The sequence below is a fragment of the Doryrhamphus excisus genome, linkage group LG1 (genome assembly GCF_037039965.1).
Source record: "Doryrhamphus excisus strain RoL-2023G ecotype Guam linkage group LG1, RoL_Dexc_Guam_v1.1, whole genome shotgun sequence".
Classification (NCBI taxonomy): domain Eukaryota; kingdom Metazoa; phylum Chordata; class Actinopteri; order Syngnathiformes; family Syngnathidae; genus Doryrhamphus; species Doryrhamphus excisus.
The window spans coordinates 10193730-10215316 of record NC_136357.1 but is presented as its reverse complement, the minus strand read 5'-3'; the positions used below and the strand labels follow the sequence as shown (position 1 = coordinate 10215316).

General features: G+C 40.9%; 1 protein-coding gene and 1 long non-coding RNA gene across 3 annotated transcripts in view; both read right to left on the bottom strand.

Moving 5' to 3' along the window:
• The window catches only part of LOC131130723 (insulin-like growth factor 1 receptor), a 71804-nt gene that overhangs the window by 38185 nt on the left and 12032 nt on the right, over positions 1-21587 (bottom strand). The window lies entirely within an intron of this gene.
• Positions 15993-20623, bottom strand: LOC144898297 (uncharacterized). Its single transcript, XR_013627211.1, has 3 exons — positions 20132-20623; positions 17578-17693; positions 15993-16329 (listed from the first exon to the last, which is right to left on the bottom strand). It is a non-coding gene; the product is annotated as an uncharacterized LOC144898297 (long non-coding RNA).

Sequence of the window (21587 nt, the reverse complement as noted above, 5' to 3'; positions counted from 1 at the left end):
AACGGGAAGACCAAGACATACAGGAGTATGTCTCTCTCGTTCTCTCTTCATTCAAGCCTGACACCATTTCATGCAAACCATTCCATGTGGGCCGACATGCATTACGCATTTAGCGTATATGCATCAACCATACCACAGCCTCAAAACTGGTGGAGGTGTATGTGTGTGTTGGGGGGGGGGTGGGTATATTTGAGCTGCCAGTGTGAAAAAGGGCTGGCCTTGGAGAACAAATGAAGTACCATCCCAGCTGTGCTGCATAGTGTGGTCACGGCCGCCTGGCTATTTATATGTGTCCCTGCTTTTGAGGAGGAAGCCGCTCCTATTGGATCCAGATGTTAGAGGAATAGACAGCGGCTTGACTTAAAGGTGGCAGCCTGGACCAATGTGCTTGACACTGTCCACTACAAGGAAAGTATCAGGGGATATGGACCATTTTCACAAAAAAAAAACGGTGTTGCTGCATTGGCTGTTTGTTTAAAAAAGTAAATACCATAAATACTCTTAATAATAGCCAGTGTGTTTATTTACCTAAACAGCAAAGAGGATCAGGAGTTAGTTATAAGCAGGCGATAATTGGAGAGAAGTTGTTAATTCTGAAATTTGAAAACTCATTACAGTCACCCCTTGTTTATCACGGTTAATTAGTTCCAGATCAATGAATTTCCGCAAAGTAGGATTCAATATTAATAAACAGAATTTGCATGTTCTCCCTGTAGGTGGGTTTTCACCGCTTTCCTCCCAACATTCCAAACACATGCATTATAGGTTTGTCTATATGTGCTGACTGGCTGGTGACCAGTCCAGGGTGGAACTCCTTTCACTTTAAAAGTCAGATCACTGGGCAATTTGACCTTGACCTCGTATGCTTTACTGCTCTCGATTTTTGTTGCAGTTTGTTTGTTTCAATTTTAAGTTTAGTCTGTACAGTACAGTTATTGTAATTAGATTTATCAGTTTCTTAATAGAAAATAATTTAGAACCACTAATGTAAGATAATTGAATGTCTAATCAATGGACCAGTAACCAGAATGCTACATATGACGTGTCTCTCAATATTTTGTCTTGGCAAGGGACAAGTGTGTGTGTGTGTGTGTCTATATATATATCAGTTTCTCAATCATTTCAAATTGGGAGGCATAGAAATATTTCTGTCCCTTGGGGGCATGACAGAAAATAATTATAAAACTTAATTTTGATAATAATTTGGAGTGCATGACAAAGTATAAAGTGGCGACCACTCATGATACTTGTGCCACTGAGAAAAAAAGTACAGACATAGTTGTTAAGGCCAAAGTTTTTTTTCACCCTGCAAGAATTTGAAACCCAGGAGGTTATTTGCCTTTGTCGATCAAGCACCCAGCCACTATTGTGTGTAAAAATGGCAAATGGAAATGAGGAAACATGAAATTATGTGTCAAAAGTAAATGGCATTCCTCTCTCAAGTGGAGGTCGCAGCTTCAAAAATGCGCCTCACTCCAAGCCAAAATAACTTAGCTATGCTCCTCCTCTCTCCATGCTTGACCATTGCACTTGAATAACAATGAGTGCTTATGAGATGGGGCTAAATGTGTTGTGACCCCACATGATGGATCGCGATGAGCCATCCCTTCCCCCAAGTGGGCTATGAGGCCATTGATCCAATGGAGGACCCAATGACACATCATCAATCAGCAGGGCTAAGAGAGGAATGATTTAGGCGTGGAGACCAGAGCATAGGACGCTAGATGAGAAGGACCTTGATATCTCCCTGCAGAATAAGTTGAATGATGGAGGAACTTGTCTTTTCACTTCATAGACTCTCCCTTATTTTCCACCTGTGTAGTCTTATTGGCCGCTAATGGAAATAAGATAGGACCAAGGCACTGGACAGCTGTTCATATAGTCTCATCTACTCTTCCAGAGATAGGAGGATAGTATTCTCAGAAATCTAACCTCTTGATCCCTTGATGCACCATACAGTATATGCCTGGCATGACCTCACTGATGCAGGCACATGCACAAAAACACATATACACCCCAGTGTCGTGTGGTTGTGGGACGCAAGGTCCTGAATAGGAGCCACTAGCCCCACTCTTTTTCTTCTCTCCGATGCAGTTTTAGTTGGAATATTAATGTCAGCCTGCAAGAAGTCAAGAGATCAATATCAGCACACCCAGGATCCATTACAGCATAACAGAGACGTCACTGTGGAGACCCGGACAGTGAGAAGACCCATCTTTAATTGGAGGTAGCACAATGAAACGGCAGTATTTTACTGAAAGAATCAGACTGACTTCAAACTAGTTTCTTCAAGATCATCAATTAAACCAACAATCAAAAGACTAAGAAGAATCAAAAGTATTGACTTGTACCTACTAACTAATGATGCTTATCCAGCTAAACTACCATATATGCTGCAATTATAGCACGGGTGTGGTTTTTTGTTTTTTTTTTTTACCTCAGTCCGAAACAGAACAGGACAATATTTGGAGAGCAGCTGTTATTTCTTAAATGTCATATCTCAGAACATATGTTTTAAATAGTTTAGTGCAGGGGTCTCAAACATGCGGCCCGCGGGCCAAATGTGGCCCGCAGGACACTAGTTTGAGGCCCCCGCCTTGATATGAAAGTTTAACGTTAGTGCGGCCCGCACAGGTTTGATATGGATGCTGTATGGTATCATGTACCCAGACAAAATTATTACGTTTGATTAATGTTCATGTTAAAGGTCAAATAACTGTTAATAGTATCCTCCCTATCCGTGTGGAAGTGGTACATTTTTGGCTATTTAAGTTTAAAGGAAATAACTTGAAGGCTACCGTTTAGGTCACTAGCTCTCCAGTTTGCGAGTTAGCATGTGTCTCAAGACCCTGCAGTTGCGCAATATGTTGTAAATAAAAAAAGTATAAATGTGACTATAGTCGTGTTTTGTCATGTCTACAGGGCTCTAATAATTCTTTGTTAATTTTCATCTGAAAAAAATAATTTGTCTACCCACCAACTATATGTGGTTTCTTAAGTTTTTATTATTTGCTGTTTTATTATTATTATTATTATATTTATTTATTTATTAATGATTGATTGATTTTCTTTATTCTTGATTTGTTTATTTATTTTTCATCTTATTTTGTGTAGAAAAATAAAAAGTAAGATATTTGAGAACAGTGGAATGTTTTATCAGAGCTTTTCTTGTAGAAAATTGGAACCAAAGCGAAGTTTTTTACATTTTTTTGTTTTTAATAAATGCGTTTTTTTTTTTTTGGAAAACCTGATGCGGCCCAGAGCTCCAGTGGCCCCCAAGTAAATTGAGTTTGAGACCCCTGCCCTAATGCCTTTTTACACAAACCTATGTACCACACCACAGCACCACTCTTCGGAACCCATCACACTCAAAACACAGTCAACCTGGAATTTAATGTTTTTGAAAGCACAGAGTACAGCATAAAAATGATTTTTTTTTTAAATTGGCATTGTTGACCAATGAGTAATAAAGAGGGCCAAAGGGGCTTAAGTCAAAGCCCAGACTGCCCAATGCTGTTCTAAGCCTGTTTGACCAGCTGTCTGTCTGCCTGCCTGAAGACAGACTCAAAAGCACTTGCACACACCCAACTACTTGATGGAGGGAGGACTAAGTGCGGCCCCGACCTCCCGCCACCCCTCCCCATCTGCTGCACCAACTGCTAAAATTAAATCACAACAAAAGCAAAGAACACACGCTTGGCTAAGACCTCGGGATCACACTTTTGAAATCACACTAAGAAGAATATTGCCACAGCTAGAACATTTCAGAGTCATCATTAGCTGAAACATTGAGAGTGTATTTCAGGATCTGTTATGTTTAAATCTTTAGTCATGATGTAGCTGTTTGATAGGTAGGTGCAGTATTTGACTGAATGCAAACAACGAACAGTAATTTCCTAAAAAGGCTCTATAAAGTAAAGTCATCCCTTGCTACACACAAGTGTAACTCTAACGTGGGTTTTTCCAAAAATGAATCAATTAATAATTTTGTGGTTAAATATGGTCCATTCATTCATTTTTTATGCGGCTTACCTACATTAGGGTTGCAGGGTTATGCTGGAGCCTATACCAGCTGACTTTGGGCATGAGGCAGGGCACACCCTGGACTGGTCGCCAGCCAATCGCAGGGCACATATAGACAAACAACCATTCACACTCATATTCATACCTATGGACAATTTGGAGTCGCCTATAAACGTAACATGCATGTTTTTAGAGTGTGGGAGGAAACCAAAGCACACAGAGAACGCACACGCACACGTGGAGAACATGCAAACTCCACACAGAGATGTCTAACGGATATTCAAATCCAGGTCTTCTAGATCTCCTGACATGACAAAAGATGTTAATGGATGTTACTGGTTCTAAACATATTTGTTGTGTTTGATGTTCCATTTAATTAACTGACATTTTATTCATTACCCAAAAAAGCCCACACTTAAAAGGTAAAAAAATGTGCTTTCAACAATGACACTTTGTAATATGTCTATATGGCAGCAAGTATTTTGGTGATTGACAGAGCAGAGTATTTGAGACCTTTAACCTGTTAACTGTTATTGCTACCCTGCAGCTATGGGATTCATCTTGCAGTGCAGCACATTTTCTTGCACACAAAGAGCAGGTTCACTCATTGGGATGGACTTCATTAGATCTCTCTCATCGTCTACTTCTTTGCATGCTCTCCAGCCTCCATTTTTTTTACTGATGTTAACCAGATAGATGTGCAATATGAATGTCTTCATTAAATGTCTTTCAAAGTCATGGATCCCAGGGAGGTAACGCTGCATGTGTGTGCTTTGGCAGGGTTGTTTTATTTTTGTTTTTTTTATTTGGCCAAATATATGAAACATTACAGTGCATTTCTTACATCAATCAAAATGTAACTTTCCATTATTTACATTTGTATTCAACTATTTGATCACAAGCCCAAAAGGAGTAGGCTGAAGCAAAAGCTTAGAAATGCCTACCCCTTTTTGCAAGATATAATCATGTTCATGCCACAGTCTTGTTTTCCCCTGTTATTATTATCATTGTAATATTCATTCATTCATTCATTCATTTTCTACCGCTTTTTCCTCACAAGGGTCGTGGGGGTGCTGGAGCCTATCCCAGCTGTCGTTGGGCGAGAGGCGGGGTACACCCTAGACTGGTCGCCAGCCAATCACAGGGCACATATAGACAAACAACCATTCACACTCACATTCATACCTATGGACAATTTGGAGTCACCAATTAACCTAGCATGTTTTTGGAATGTGGGAGGAAACCGGAGTACCCGGAGAAAACCCACACATGCACGGGGAGAACATGCAAACTCCACACAGAGATGGCCGAGGGTGGAATTGAACCCGGGTCTCCTAGCTGTCACAGTCAAAGCAAAGTTGATTTGATGCGTAATTCGTCTCTCTGCTCCCACTGCCCTCTAACCCTAATTGAAGTCTATAATGCAACAAAAGTCTCTTAACCCCACTTAGTGTGGACACATGTACGTGTCTGGTCTCCTGCTCTCTTCTCTCTTGGGTCCTCTGTTAGGAAACCACAACTCTACCCCAGGCTCTCAGATTGCCGCAGCTGTCAAAGAAGGCCCAAAGGACTCTGGCCTGCTTCCTCAGTTTACCAAAGAGACACTTCTCTTTGGCCTTTTCACTCTGTGGCCGTCCTACACAAATTATTGTCTCCAGCTCCTCTCCGGAAAGATGGTGGTCAAAGTATGAGATACATAAACACAGCATTGGTCAAGTCTACTTGGATAGTAATATACCTGTATGAAGAAAAGTGGTTGTAGTGGATATGTTTAATAATTATTCATATTTTTTCTCTGAAAGGTATTACTAACCAAGTTACAGATTAAAGCTAAATAAAATGTTTCCGAGACATCCATCCGACTTCAGATCACAAGGAGAATCCACGTGCTTCCTGTCAGCTTTGCACCAACTTCAAAAGCCTGACCAGTATAAATATTTGTAGAAATCTGTGGAATTCTACAGAGCCAATTACCCCTGACCTGTAATTAGACCCAAATTCCAGCCCTGTTAATCTGATCTCGGAATGAGACAAAAACACCTCACACTGTGGTCTGAGGCATGTGACACCAGATAAGAGAGTTTGCTCAAGAAGGCTGGTTTTTGTGTGTTCCTGTGGACAAGCAGACAACCTGGCACTGCGAGAGCTTTGTAGTACATGCCACCGTGGAGGGACATCCAGAGAGCATATCGTATATCTCTCGGGAACGGGAGAATGTAGGTGACCCTACCAAGAGCAACAACGACCATATAACTACTACATGACTCCTCTACATGACTACTACAAGGCTCCAGACTAACTTTTTTACTGGGATTTAACATTTCAGGAGTGCACACCAACACCGACTTGCAAAGTAAATATTCACAATTCCTCTAATTGATATAAACTACTGCTTTTCCTCACGAGGGTCGCGGGGGTGCTGGAGCCTATCCCAGCTATCTTCGGGCGATAGTCGGGGTACACCCTGGACTGGTCGCCAGCCAGTCACAGGGCACTTATAAACAAACAACCATTCACACTCACATTCATACCTATGGACAATTTGGAGTGGCCAATTAACCTAGCAGGAGGAAACCGGAGTACCCGGAGAAAACGGGGGAGAACATGCAAACTCCACACAGAGATGGCCGAGGGTGGAATTGAACCCTGGTCTCCTAGCTGTGAGGTCTGCATGTTAACCACTCCACCACCGTGCCGCCCTGATATAAACGCAATAACAATAAATGTAAAATCTTCTCCATCACCCTATTTCTGTCCATAGCTTCTCGGGGGCATAATTGTTGTATTTTTTTGTAAAAATCAGTCCTGCTTAATATGTGACTTGAGTATTCAGGTGTACAGTACGTGTACAATAGTGTGATTGTTGTCTGTATGTCTTAACACCGATAAACGACGGCCGATTGTATAGGGAATAGACTATGCAATATCCATGCATGGTGTGTTTCAATGGGAGTTACAAAGGCCTTGAATAAACTGAGACAGATGACGAAATATGTCTTCAGTTTACAGAAGAGTTCTTATGAAATGAAGGCATAAAAGGGGGGGGGGGGTTAAACGGTGGAACATGAGGGCTAGACGGATGAAGAAAAGATCGAATGGGACTCAATGAGGAAACTATGTGATGGAGTGTTGACATCTTTGGATTATAGACTGGCTCTTGAGTTTATCAGATAAAGCAGGGGTCTCAAACTCAATTTACTTGGAGCTAGGGTCTGGGTGAGACTGGGCTGCATCAGGTTTTCCCAAAAAAACAAAAAAAAACGCATTTATTAAAAACAGAAAAATTAATAAACTTTGCTTTGGTTCCGATTTTCTACAATAAAAGCTCTGATAAAACATTCCACTGTTCTCAAATATCTTACTTTTTATTTTTCTACACAAAATAAGATGAAAAATAAATAAACAAATCAAGAATAAAGAAAATCAATCAGTAATAAATTAATAAAGATAATAAAAATAATAAAACTTAAGAAACCACATATAGTTGGTGGGTAGACAAATTATTTTTTTTCAGATTAAAATTAACAAAGCATTATTAGAGCTCTGTAGACATGACAAAACACGACTATAGTCACATTTATACTCTTTTTATTTACAACATATTGCGCAACTGCTGGATCTTGAGCTCTCTAGTTTGCTAACTCGCAAACTAGAGAGCTAGCGACCTAAACGGTAGCCTTCAAGTTATTTCCTTTAAACTTAAATAGCCAAAAACTTACCACTTCCACACGGATAGGGAGGATAACTATTAGCAGTTATTTAACCTTTAACATGAACATTAATCAAATGTAATAATTTTTTCTGGGTACATGATACCATACAGCATCCATATCAAACTTGCGCGGGCCGCACTAACATTAAACTTTTATATCAAGGCGGGGGCCTCAAACTAGTGTCCTGCGGGCCGCATGTTTGAGACCCCTGAGATAAAGCAACCAATGGGTAAACAAAGGGCCTTGTTCCAAGTTCTCCCAGTGAAGGTCAAACAGTGAAGACAAACTTTACCCCCTCCCTCCCCTCCCTGTGCCCCCCAAAAGTACTGAAAGTAAAACACTGTCTGTATGGTGCACAAGTTTGAACAATAATATATTTTCACGGGACTGACATGACGTCAGTAAGTGAATTAAAGCAAAACCATGACAATATATGACACAGTGGCTCATGTAAGCATATAATCTGGCCATTGTCTTCCCTCTTTTCTTTTTCATCACTGGTGTATTTCCTCTGCTCCCACATGGACACAGGAATCTTCAGAATGCAACAATGCTATGAGGGAGACCAGCCACAGGAATGAACTTGGGTAACCCCACTGAATGTAGAAAAGTATGCATCCGTTTATCATATTTTCATGTTTGAATAATTCTGGTGCCAGCAACTCATACAGTGGTTTGTACAATTTACTATTTTGTGCACAATTGGAAAATGGACAAAACAGACAACTGTGAGATTAGAGGTGAAACGTCTTTTCAATGCCCTGAGGATATAATAGGAATAGGAATAATTTGAATGAATGAGAATATTCACAGGGTTAAACGGTGGTGTTAACTACAAATGACCATTAAATATATGAACAATGCACCTACAGCAGGCCGACTTACACTCAGGAAGAAATATATTGATATATTTTTTTTTTTACCATTAGTGCTGCTTAAAAAAAGGGAAGGCTGGCAGAAAATCACCAGCATGAATGCTTATGTTTGCTCAAGCATTAACAAAACAAATACCGTACATACTGCACATATGAACTGCAATACATTACCACTTTATTTTAATGGTGAATTTTTCCTTTATTCTTTCAGTTGCAACCTGGGTGGTGTCAGGTGAACGTGTGAACATATGAAAATTAAATATATAATATCACAATATTTTTAGGATGTATCACGATATGATGATATAAAACTATATAAAATGTGTCTTGTATAAAAAGCTACAAACCTTAAAGGGGAACTGCAGTTTTTGGGCGGGGTTTGCCCATCATTCACAATCTTTATGTGAAACATGAACACATATTTTGCAGCGCAAAGAAACAAATTAATATGAGCTAGCTTACAATGGGCGTGATGGGAAATACCTATTTTGACAAAAAAAATTATTCTCTTCTTGAATAAAATGCGTTCCTTTCTGGAGCTGAGACACTGAGCAGTGGAAAAGGTTAAATAGAAGGTCCATTCACCTCAGTCGTATCGACATGTCTTGTTTACTTCCAGCTGAGACTTTTTCCTACTGTGATTCAGTGTAGTAGAACACTCAATTAGTACACTTAATTGTGGTATCAAGCCCAAAGACAACAAGAAATGAGCATATTTGTGAACAGACTGTAAATACTGGCCTGATGTGCAATGAAAAGCAATATATCCAATAAAGAAAAGGCATTAAAATATCAGTCTAATTAATTGATTGTTAATTTTCAGTGAAATATGTTTAATGAAATGCCCCTTTCATGAGTAAAACATTTGGGAACTAAAACTGAATCTTCTTTATGACAGTTCCAGTCTCCATTGTGGCTCCTGTTAGAAAATCCCCACTGCCGATGATGCACACGACAACGCTCCGCTCAGGACGCCAAGTGATTAAGTGGAAAACTCACTGCAGTCTGGAAGTGTTTTAATAAGCTGGAAACTATTTCCAAAAAGGGTTTACAGTTGTGATGCTGACCAGAGACAAAGAACTGCATTGTCAAGGCACCTAAATTCACTGCCAAGAGGCAAAAGGACCCAGCGACAACCCCCCCCCCCTCCCTCAGAGCAGTCCCATTGTTTCTTTATGCCCCTCCTAACTACAACATGTCTGTACACTCAAACGCTGCCTCCTTCATTGAGTCATAAAGCCAGCATGCTGCAGTGCAGACCCGCCCACAGGGGCCTGTTGCCAATATCCTGATTCAATCTATAGCCTGGTAATCCCACTGTGTGGTGGCCATTTACAGGTTAAGAATTGACACCAGTTAAACCGCCTCAGATTCCTGGTGAGTGGATGAAAATGGGACATGATTTAACATCACAGGTGAACACAATATCCAGCATACACAAATATATTACAGTCGATCCTCACTTTTCACTGTGGTTAAATTTCACCAGAGAATAGCGAAAATGGATACACCTATAAAAATGTTGATTTTTGACACTCTGATTTAATGTTCATTCATTCATTTTCTACCGCTTATCCTCACGAGGGTCACGGGGGTGCTAGAGCCTATTCCAGCTGTCTTCAGGTGAGAGGCAGGGTACACCCTGGACTGGTCGCCAGCCAATCACAGGGCACATATAGACAAACCATTCACACTCACATTCATACCTATGGACAATTTGGAGTCGCCAATTAACCTAGCATGTTTTTAGAATGTGGGAGGAAATCGGAGTGCCCGGAAAAAACCCACGTATGTATGGGGAGAACATGCAAACTCCACACAGAGATGGCTGAGGGTGGAATTGAACTCGGGTCTCCTTGCTGTGTGGCCTGCGCACAAACCACTCGTTCACTGTGCAGCCCTCTCATTTAATGTAATTAGAATTTAATTTATTAACTGAGGAGTTTTGTAATGCAACAAAACAGTAACCACATTGTTAAGTTCTGACACTTTTAAAGTAGAAAATTATTGTCATTGTTCTAACTTACAGGACATGAACTATGCCATGACCTATTCTTTGAACACGGAGATGGCAGATCTTCACTTCTATCTTTGAATACATTTAACTGTACATGTGACCTCAGTATGAATACCATACAGTACTAAACTTTCTTACCCCTCAATCTCATTTTTCCTCTCTTCATCCAGTAGTAGGTAGCCACTCCTACAGGACATGACTCACCCAGCGACTCACCCTCGACTCAACACCTGGGTGTGTTGGTTCTATAGCAAAAAGAACCCTCCTGTTAGTAATTTAGTCTATTTGTGAAAGTGGGTGGAGTCAGGGCTACTCGCATGAGTACTGCAATACATTATTTTGCCATGTATTACCATTACATTCATGAAAAAATGGTCTCAAAATAACACTGACAATAGGGTTTGGTGATATTTTTTATATACTTGTATTGCTTATCCTAATGATAAGAAAATTATAAATGATAAACGTAAACACGGAGAGTTGCACGCCGCAGCTGACTTTGATGCATTGAATCAAATTGCATGGGTGACTACATCTTCCTTAATCACAATCACAGGTATTACAGTTTGTTGAAGATTTAGTTGCAATATGTGCAGAGGCTGACATCCCATTAGAAAAGTTAACCACTTTCTTACAAATAAAGAAATATGCTTTACAATTTGAGACTAGTGTATTGATTACAGTATATGGCTTAAGGTTTGCAGCTTTTTATACAAGACTCTGCTGAAATAAAATTTCATAACGGTCCATATCACCCAACACATATTGTTCATCAACTATAATTTGTTGGCCAATCATCGCCCGGCAAAATTTTCTTTTTCTTGACAGGCCAAGTTGAAACACATACCTGTTGGCTGTTGCGATACGACAAAACCTTATGACAGTGTATAGTATATGGGTGTCTGTCTCCATAGCAACGCCAATGTGCATGTCAGGCAACAAGTGTACTGTATTTACATGTCGGGAAAGAAACTTGTATTTGCATCTTATTTAAAAAGCAAATATATATGCATGGTTGGATGCTTTTAATACAACAATACATACCTTATTTCCTCATATATTTGCCATAGTACTTTAAATGTACTTAAAAAAGACTATTTATGTTATTATTTACATTTTCTCAACTGCAGAGAATGAGACTGTGTCATGTCTATTATTTGTACAGTCATTGTTTTTCATTATAATAAAATATACAGTTCCATTAATAGTAACCTGTTCTTCATTTCAGTGTCTTTGGGTAGCTTGAAAAAAAGTCACTAAAAAAGTCAATATTAATATTATTATTATTATTATATTATGTATTTGCATTATTGTTGTTATTAATATCTCTACTGACATGTTATCTATTATTAAATATTACTATTTATTTGGGTTTTTTTCACACAACAAAAGGATTTCTCAAGCTGTTCAAAGAATACAATAAATAATATTAAATATTTTAAGGAATCATGGAGCAAAATGAAAACAAAAACTAAAATTAAATTCAAATAAATTCTCTACATAAAACGAATTTAGCACAACACTTAAAAATGACCCCTTGTCCTTGAAATGAAGCGACACGAGCTGGTTGTGACCCTCAGTTATGCCTGGAAAATTACATTCCCCACTTAAAGCTTTTTGTGTATTTAAAACACTTGCCAATGAAGCACAAGGTGTCAGAAAACTTTAAAAGCATTCCAGGTCTGTTAGACTCTGGTAACTCAGCTCCTCACCAGACCAAGAGGGGCAGATGCCTTTTTTATGACCATGAGGCCTCCAGACACACAGAATGCCAATTATACCAGCTCTCCTGGGAGCAGCCCCAGAATCCAGCACATCTAATAGCTTCCTCTTCTATGTGCCAGCCATATATGAGACGAGTGCCAATCTAGAGGCTTCTAATTGGATTAGGAATTCGGTAAGAAGAAAAAAAGTGTCAAATAATTGTATTAATATAACAAACCACAAATAGTAGGATTTGGTGTTAAAGTCAAGTATCAAGCACAAATGTTCTTGAGAGCCGGAGTGACAAGAAGAACGAGGACATACTGTATGTGAAAATGTAATAATGGTTTGTTCCGGTGAATATTTTGCATCAAAATCATAATTCATAGTTGGATAGGACCCACTGAAATCACCTTGTGTGTGTGTGCTTTTTCAGTTAGGGAATAAAATGTCCATTAATTAAATGCAAAAAATATTCACAATTATTGATACAATAATTGATATTGACAATTTAGCCCAGGAGTTCAGAAATGGATGTAGTCTGGCTAACTTTCTTAAACGGGATGTCAGCCTCTGCAGACATTGCTAAAAAAATTTCACCAAACTGTAATTATGCCTGTGATTAATGAAGATGTAGTCACCAATGCAATTCTTATTGCATTATTAATGTAAGATATTTTTTATGACACTATTGTTGTTATAGTCAACGTAATGGTTGTCCAGTTCTCTGATGTCTGACAAGTATTTTGGCTTCCTCCAGTCCTCTATTTAACTTGATGTCGATTTTGCAGTTGGTGCTCCAAGTGCCTTGAATTTCCCCCTGCTTCCTTAAGTCGTGTGCCATCTTAGCAATGTCAGCATTCTGTTTTGTCATGCTACCTTGTTTTTTTTGTTATTGAACTTTATGATGACAAATGTTGTGTTGTTATTCCTGCCATAATTGGGATGCATTTATCCACACTTTGACCACAGAAAAGTGGTCTAACAGTTGAGAAAGCATTAACATGAGGTTCCGGATCGGACGGTCTGGTGTAGACGCCGCTTGCGCCGCCTCCTATTTTTACACATTAGCATTTAGTTAATGGTATTCCTGGCCTTTTCGAATGCAGGTCATCCCCCAGCAGGATGGCCATCAGAGGCTGCCGCTGTTTGGACAGAATCTGACAAAATCTGGAGGTGGTCTACCTCTTCGAGGCGCTGCAACGGAGGGCCCCGCTTTGGCTGATGATCATCCCAAGACCCGTGACTGACTGAAGGGATTCCCAGAAGGGATTCCCCCCATCTGCAGTCCCTTCTCAACGTTTCTTTTTCCCCCAAATGGGTTTTGAGTTTTTCCTTGCTTGGATAGGGGTTCAGATCAGACATCTACCGTCTATTATTGGCAACTGTTGCCTGCTTCTTAAGCCATTTGATGGTGCAATCTGTGGTAGAATAAACTGCTTCAGCTATGGGATCCAGCAGAGGACGTTGTTTCACAAGACAATTCACTCAACCTTTTCCAACAAGAAAATGCTTTGACAAGATGTGATGTTGTTCAACAATACATTGTGCTGTAGTGTATACTGTATGCCTCTAACTATTTTATGAAGTGTAAAACATGAGGAATATTACAGGGTTCAAAGTACCAAAAATATGCATCTTTAAGGCTTCTTATGGATGTAATATTCGTTTTTCGCCATTTGCTTGGAAGGCAAAAATGCATCTACTGTATATGCAAAAGATGTTACATATGTTAAAAGTCAAAGGAGTCATACCGTGGACTTACAAGGTTTTCATCAAATGGTAAGAACGTGCTCTCTGCTGAAGAAAATGTGATGTAGTTTGGACTTGTTAGTAGTTACACTTGTTTATAAAAAGGCAGAAGTAGGACAAATATCTTGAAATGCGGAGTTTAGGATACAGTCATTGAATATGTAAGGCTTCACATCACAATGTTACACGATATGGAGTGTGCTGAGAGCGAAGAAAAATGTTCTTTTGTGTTCTTTTGCAGCAACTTACATACGGTCGCAGTTATAAAAGCATTCCTGGAATGTAAAATATATATATATTTCCAAAATGGTTTCAATGAAAATGACCTTTTAAGTAAATAAAAGGGTGTTGAAAAGCTCTACCACAGACAAAAGGAACAAATTCCTCTTTTGTCATTATTTACAAATGGACACAAAAAAAATCCTCCATTTATGGAATGTTGGGATTTTTTTTTATGTTTCCTAACAGCATCTTTCCTTTGCTTCTCTGGATGCAAAAACAGAAGTCAAAGTTGGTCCAAATTCCAGGGGCTTTCCTGTGCAGAAGCATCAACACTGTTAAGCCCACACACACATAAACACAGGAGGAAAGAAAGAAGGAAGATAATACCATATATTATACAGGGGGAGCTAAGTGGAATGCAAAAACAACAAGCTTTTACACAAGCAAGTACAGGCCTTGTCCAGAAAATGTGATCCATCCTACTGTGTGCACTGTACCATGAGGGAATATGTTGTTTTCTAATGAGAATTAGATCATACAATGTCAGGTAAGACGGACAAGGTGACAGAATCGGGCATCAATGTGACTTCCGTTGCTGCTGGCCGAATGGCAGAAAAAATAACAAATTCAGCTACCTTTGAGAGTTTGTCTCGTGTGAAAGACTTTTAATAGGTCATAAAACTCAGAATGACAATGTCTGGTGTTAGCATGCAGGGCGTGGGCCGACATCCGTCACGTTTTGTCAGGCAGCTGAGATGAGGGAATGGAGACAGCAAACAACATAGACTCAAGTGTGAACACGTCTCGAGAGCTTTGTCTCCAAAGTGCATGTGAAAGGGAAATAGGATCCCACGCTGATCCCAAGGTGGACCAGGTTTGATAAATCACATTTCCACAATGTGTTACAACTCACTTCAGTTCACATCACTATGGTTTTGGTTGAGGAACCATTCAGTCGACCAATCGGGACCTCACTTAAGGGGAACAGGCCACACACCTAGGTTTGATTCCCCGCTCGTATTCCGTAATCACAAGCACAGATTACAGTGTTCTGAGGATTTTGTAGCAATGTGTGCAGAGGCTGACATTCCATTAACAAAGTCAGCCAAGTTACATCTTTTTCTGATATACTCTGGAAAATGTATGTAATGCATCAATAATGTAAGGATTTTTGGATTTCATTCATTCATTTTCTACCGCGGGGGTGCTGGAGCCTATCCCAGCTGTCTTCGGGTGCACTGGTCGCCAGCCAATCACAGGGCACAAAGAGACAAACAACCATTCACACTCACATTCATACCTATGGACAATTTGGAGTCGCTGATTAACCTAGCATGTTTTTGGAATGTGGAAGGAAACTGGAGTACCCGGAGACAACTCATGCATGCATGGGGAGAACATGCAAACTCCGCACAGAGATGGCCGAGGGTGGAATTGAACCCTTGTCTCCTAGCTGTGTGGCCTGCGCGCTAACCACTCGACCGCTGTGAAGTCAATTTTTGTATTTAATTAACAGAAATGTAATTTGCTGTCACAAAAGTACACACTCTATGCTTACACAATAGAAGTTAAAAAAAAAAATTCTAAAAACTAAAAAAAATGATCTTTTCATCATTTGAAAGATCAGTTTTTCTTTGTTTTTTCAAGCTGTTCACCAAGACATGAGTTACGAAAGCTGTTATTAAACTGTTACCGACTTTATCAACGTCATCCTCTCACATGGATGAAAGACAATATTGTACTTTACATTCCGTGAGTCTAAAGCCAATTTAGGAAAAATGGACAAGGACAGCGGTGTCTCTCTTGTGACACTGCAAGTAGAGATGGATCTCCAATAGCAGGGGACCTCCAGAGACCTCTATATTTATCTGACACAGTAACAAGGCGCTGTCAGGCTACTTGTGTGGTGCAGTACAGCTGGAAAGTTGCTCATCATCCAAAACTGCTGCCATAACTCTCATTCTTATTTGGAAAAGATGATGATGAGTAGAATCTCATCACTGCCTGAGTCATCGTGAAATTGCTTAAATAGAAAAAAGAACAATGGCTGTTAGTGTGCGGCTAATAAACAGAACTTTATTTTACAGTCGGGAGAACAACTGGTGCTTTTTCACTGACATATTGAGTCGGTGAGGCCATAGAAGCCCCCCAGCCATCTGTGGCCATTAGCCCACATGCTGACAACTGCACTAAACCCTGGCGAATCCCGTCAGAAAAGACTAAGGAGAAAGAGGAAGGGTAACAAAAGTCAAGGTCAGTGGTCTATCATGGATCAGGAACAGCATTATAGTTGGAAGTATGTATATGTTTGTGGAAGCTAACGAGGCTAAAAAGCCGACATTGGTCAAAAAATGGACCCCTACTGTGTTGTCTATGCTATTTGTTATTAAACTCAGACCTGAAATTTCTCACACTGCTCAACACGCCCTACAAAACACTGTAACTTTAGGGTGTTTTGTCGAATCGCCACACAATTTAGTACACACTGGCAAGCACATCCATACAAAATTATTGAAAAAAATTTTTTTTAATGGTCTTTCACTTGTATAGCGCTTTTCCACCTCCAAGGCGCTTTTGACACTGTTGTTTACCGACTGATGATGCAGCATCAGGAGCAACTGGAGGTTCTGTAGATACCCAAAAGATACAATCGGTTGAAGATGGCTTTAAGCTGTATGATGTCATTACTGCTCTGGACATGGATGCCATGATGAGCATCATCTACGCATGGCTGGAGAACCCAGTGAAGTTTGAGAAGTCCCATGGCGTCAACAACACCATGGGAAGGGAGAATCACCCAAAGTCTGACCATAAAGAGGACACTCACATTCTCATTGTGGAGGACTTCCTGTTTTACGCCAACCAACCATTGATTGACGTGCTGAACCAGAATTACTTTATTTCTATCCCATGTGAAGAATGCAAAAAGTGGAGGTGCTTAAGGAACAACACGGTACCAGACTCCCCCTCGGCCTCTTTGATGGCCACGTCCATTGTCCAAAGATACTTTGACATGATCACATAAGGACCGAGGATTGAACCGACAACCTTCAGGTTGGGAGACAACTATTGTACCACCTGAGCCATCATGTTTGCAGGGTCATTGCAAGTCATTGACCATTTATGTAACGATTATACAACTTTGAGTACATCTGTTTGAGATAAGTGGTAATATAAAGGGTACAATTGTGACTGCAATAACTGTCATAATTAAATGGCTTCTCTGATCTGTGCTGTATAAAGAGCTGAAGCAAAGGGGGTCAGGACTTACAAGGAAAGCCGCTGGAGACATCCACCATCCATCCCCAATGCTTCCTGCCATTTGAAGCAGGACTGACGAGGGGAGCCTACCGCAGAGCCAAGGGCCCCCGCAGCTCTGAGAGGAAGCTACGGTATTCAAGCAGATTTATGAATGAGTGGTGAAAGCGGAGGATGAGTCACAGCCTCAGACGGCACCAGGGCTTCTATATGCATCTAATAGGCAACACAGAACTGACAGATTGATTAAATACTGCAAAATAAACATGGTTTAATGCAAGAGTCTGGAACGAAAACAGACTAAATAAGACTAACCTTTTCTTTTAAAAGCGGGCTATTGTAAAAAGACAAACAGCACGTTACATAATGTAAGTTATGCCCATGACGCAAAAGGCAGGAATGTGTAGGGTAAGTAGCCACTTAATACAAAGGCCTTAGCACAGTGGAGTGGAGAAGATGATGTATCAGATTAGTCAGGTGTCCGTCCAATGGCAGGCGTGGATGACTGATGGAGTGGTAGATCTTCTGTCATTAATGCTGGCAGGCTGCCCACGTTTGCCTCCTAAATGGAGTCCAGGCCGGCCAGGTGCAGACGTGTGGGCAATAAGACATCAAGGAAGCAAAACTGGAATTCTTTTCTTTATTTTCTTTAATACAGTTTAATTATTGGTATTGAAAGGCCAATGACAATTATATCATCCATTCGATATTTTGGTGGACTCGCTTTTATCAGTGTAACTACTACAGGTAGGCCTTGTGTTACAAATGGGTCATGTTCCTAGGCTGTGATGTAAGTAGAATGTGGCACAGCCGTCACTAACTACTGGCACCACATATACAAAAATACATCCCATGTCGCCATCCCATTCATTTCATTATAAACACAAGCAAGGTCTTTTCCCTGCTGATAAACGTGTGTTTAAGCGTGTTCATTTGTTTCTTTATTGTTAATATTAAACTGTTGACATCCCCGCCGTCATCCCGGAGGTTTCGCCCTCCGGTGGACACGAGCGGCTATTACACTTATACGGAGCCCCGTCGAGGGAGGCCAGCGAGGAGAGCCGCTGTCCGCCCGGAAGTGCTGCAGCATAAGTCTGGTAGTCCCAACGGGGCGTATTTAAAAGCAAGGCCGGTTGCATGGAGACCCGGGCCCACTTGAGGGGGCTTGTAGGCCAGCTATAAAGTGTATTAAATCGAAGGCGGGACGTCTGGAAGCCCTGGGCCCACTTGAGCGGGTTTGGAGGCCCGCTATAAATTGTATAAAAATAGAGGCAAAAAATAGGGATGCCTGGAACCCAGTGTGTGTGGTAAAAGTCCAAAAATTTGCCAAAGTGTCAAGTTAAAAAGTCAGGCTTCATTACTGCAGTGCCGAAGTTTGTCAGGTTCAGAACAAGGACAAGCATAGGGTCTTCCTATATTTAAAAATTGAGGACAAAATGTTCGAGGACAGTGTTTAAGTGCTTGTTGTCACCTGTCAATCACAGAGTTGCATTGCAAAATGTAACAGAAGAAATTGTTATGTGTTTATTTTATTTACAGTTCATGTTGGCTTTGGTGGCTCGGCAGTCGAGTGGTTTGCGCGCAGACCTCACAGCTAAGAGACCAGGGTTCAATTCCACCGTCGGCCATGTCTGTGTGGAGTTTGCATATTCTCCCCGTGCATGTGTGGGTTTTCTCCGGTTTCCTCCCACATTCCAAAAACATGCTAGGTTAATTGGCGACTCCAAATTGTCCATAGGTATGAATGTGAGTGTGAATGGTTGTTTGTCTATATGTGCCCTGTGATTGGCTGGCGACCAGTCCAGGGTGTACCCCACCTCTCGCCCGAAGACAGCTGGGATAGGCTCCAGCACTCCCGCGACCCTGGCGGCTTTATTCTGTGCACTGAGAATGCTGGAGTTGCACTGGAACATTGGCTACGTCCATGCCATGAAAACTTATTATACTTAGTATGACATTAGCATGGAAACAGGAGTTCAGAACATTCATCCTATTAAAATATTTATACAATGACAATCAATTGGTGTTAATTTCCCCATAGGAAAATGGCAGTACTGAACATGGTCTGAGGACTGGAGGGGGGCAATATTAAGTGGACCAGACACTTTTGTAGTAATGGGATCCCCCACAAACTCAAAGCAAACAACGTGTAATGTCAGAGGATTTGGGGCCTAAGCAAACAAGCCAGTTGGCTGTCGCTACAGCGATGAGAGGAGGCTCTCGGGCAAGAGATATCTGACAGGCAGAGATGTTAACAGCTCTTGATAAGCACCGCGGAAAAAAAAGAGCCAAGGTGAAAATAGAGCACAGGAAGCGCCAGAAAAGTGACTTGACAAGGACAATCGGAGATGCGGGAAGTGAGGAAAGACTGCGGAAGATTTACTAGAGCGCTGTATTCACTCTTCCGAGCTTTTAGTGAGAGCTTAGCATTGAGCTTGTATATTTGACATTTGTCTGACATTTCCCCTCAGAGCTCCGCCTCTTTTATACGGCTCGTCGGTCACAGCCTCTCTACACATCGCTGCCTAGCCTGCCTCGGAAGAAAAAAAAAACAAAAAAACACCAACCTGCGCATCCTCTGCACCAGCACGCCCATTCAGGTCCACTATTAAACTGACGCTCAATTCAGCACTGTGGAGGCCACTCTTAAACGCAACACTGTTGTGGGAAAGTGGACTAACATATGGGAAGCAGACTTTGCTATGAATGAGCTGAAAAAGGCCCAGAGGCTAAAGTGGTGTGCTAAGCTACGAAACCCTCCTCCTTGCCTCATGGAGTGTAATTAAAGGGGAGACAGGGCCTGTATTGACTAGGAAAACCACTGCATGCCCTTGAAGGAACATCTGTACGGAAGGGAAAATAAGACAATTATGTCAGCGTGTAGGGAGGAGACAAGCTTGGGAAAAAGGTTGTTTATTAGTCTTCAAAGCAACAGGAAGGAATCTTTGACTGTTTTAGGGCATGCAACACGGCATTATATAATCATATTGTAATATGTGATGTAATAAATTATCACGTCATTATATTCCAATGCATTTTGTAATTCCACCCAAGGCCCGCCTTCAGGCATGCTCACTTCGCTGTAATTGGTCACACGCCCCAAAGTGCTTCCTAACTATGAACCATACAAGGAAGTCCGCCCCTTTGTGACATCACGAAGGAGCAATTTTACCACGCCTTTTGAAACTGAGCGTTTTGAGCCATCCCAAAGTTCTTTCAGGTCTCACTTCCAAATGCGCAAAACCTCATTATCTGAATCTTTGGCATCGTTTAACACAATAATACAACATTCTAACTACATTTATAGTTTAGAAAAGTGGAAAAGCATAATAGGTTGAATATCACAGTCCATCATCATCAAGCTTCAGTCCATCTTAGTATTCATTCTTAATTTGTTATTATGCCTCCTTCCTGAAGCCTTTATCTGCAGCCTTGAGACTTCAAGGCCCCCCCCTCTAGATGAATGCATTGACCCTGACCTTAGCCTAGGCCTCCGAGACTGCTTCAAAATATGCTCTCATGTGAAGGGAACAACAGAGGGTCTCACAGTTTTACACCGCAACCGTTCAGGGACGAGGTCACGTAAAGTCGATACCAGCAATGACTTTGCATTATTCTCAAAAAAGAAGCCTTTTTTTAGACCTTCAGAACATATATTTTCAAACCACAGTAAATCTTTTAATTCCATTGCCGATGTTTTATGGATCAAAACAATCAATAACAGCACATAGGTCAGCCAACGCGAACACAAATCAACCCAAAGCCCAACAATAAAGTCCATCAAGAAGCACTAAGGGAATTCACTAGGGAAAGGATGCAAGCTTGATCTCCACTATTTGTTTTGTTGAATGGGTGAAGAGAAGAAGGGGGGGTGTCTGAGACTCCCGACTGACCATGGGAGCAGTAAACAGGTCTCCAGTAGAAACGGGGTCAGAGAAGCATTTTCCCACCATTATCTGAAGGTGAAGGATTCCTGGAACAAATTAAGGGTCCTGCTAGACTCCATAAGATAAGATAAGTCAG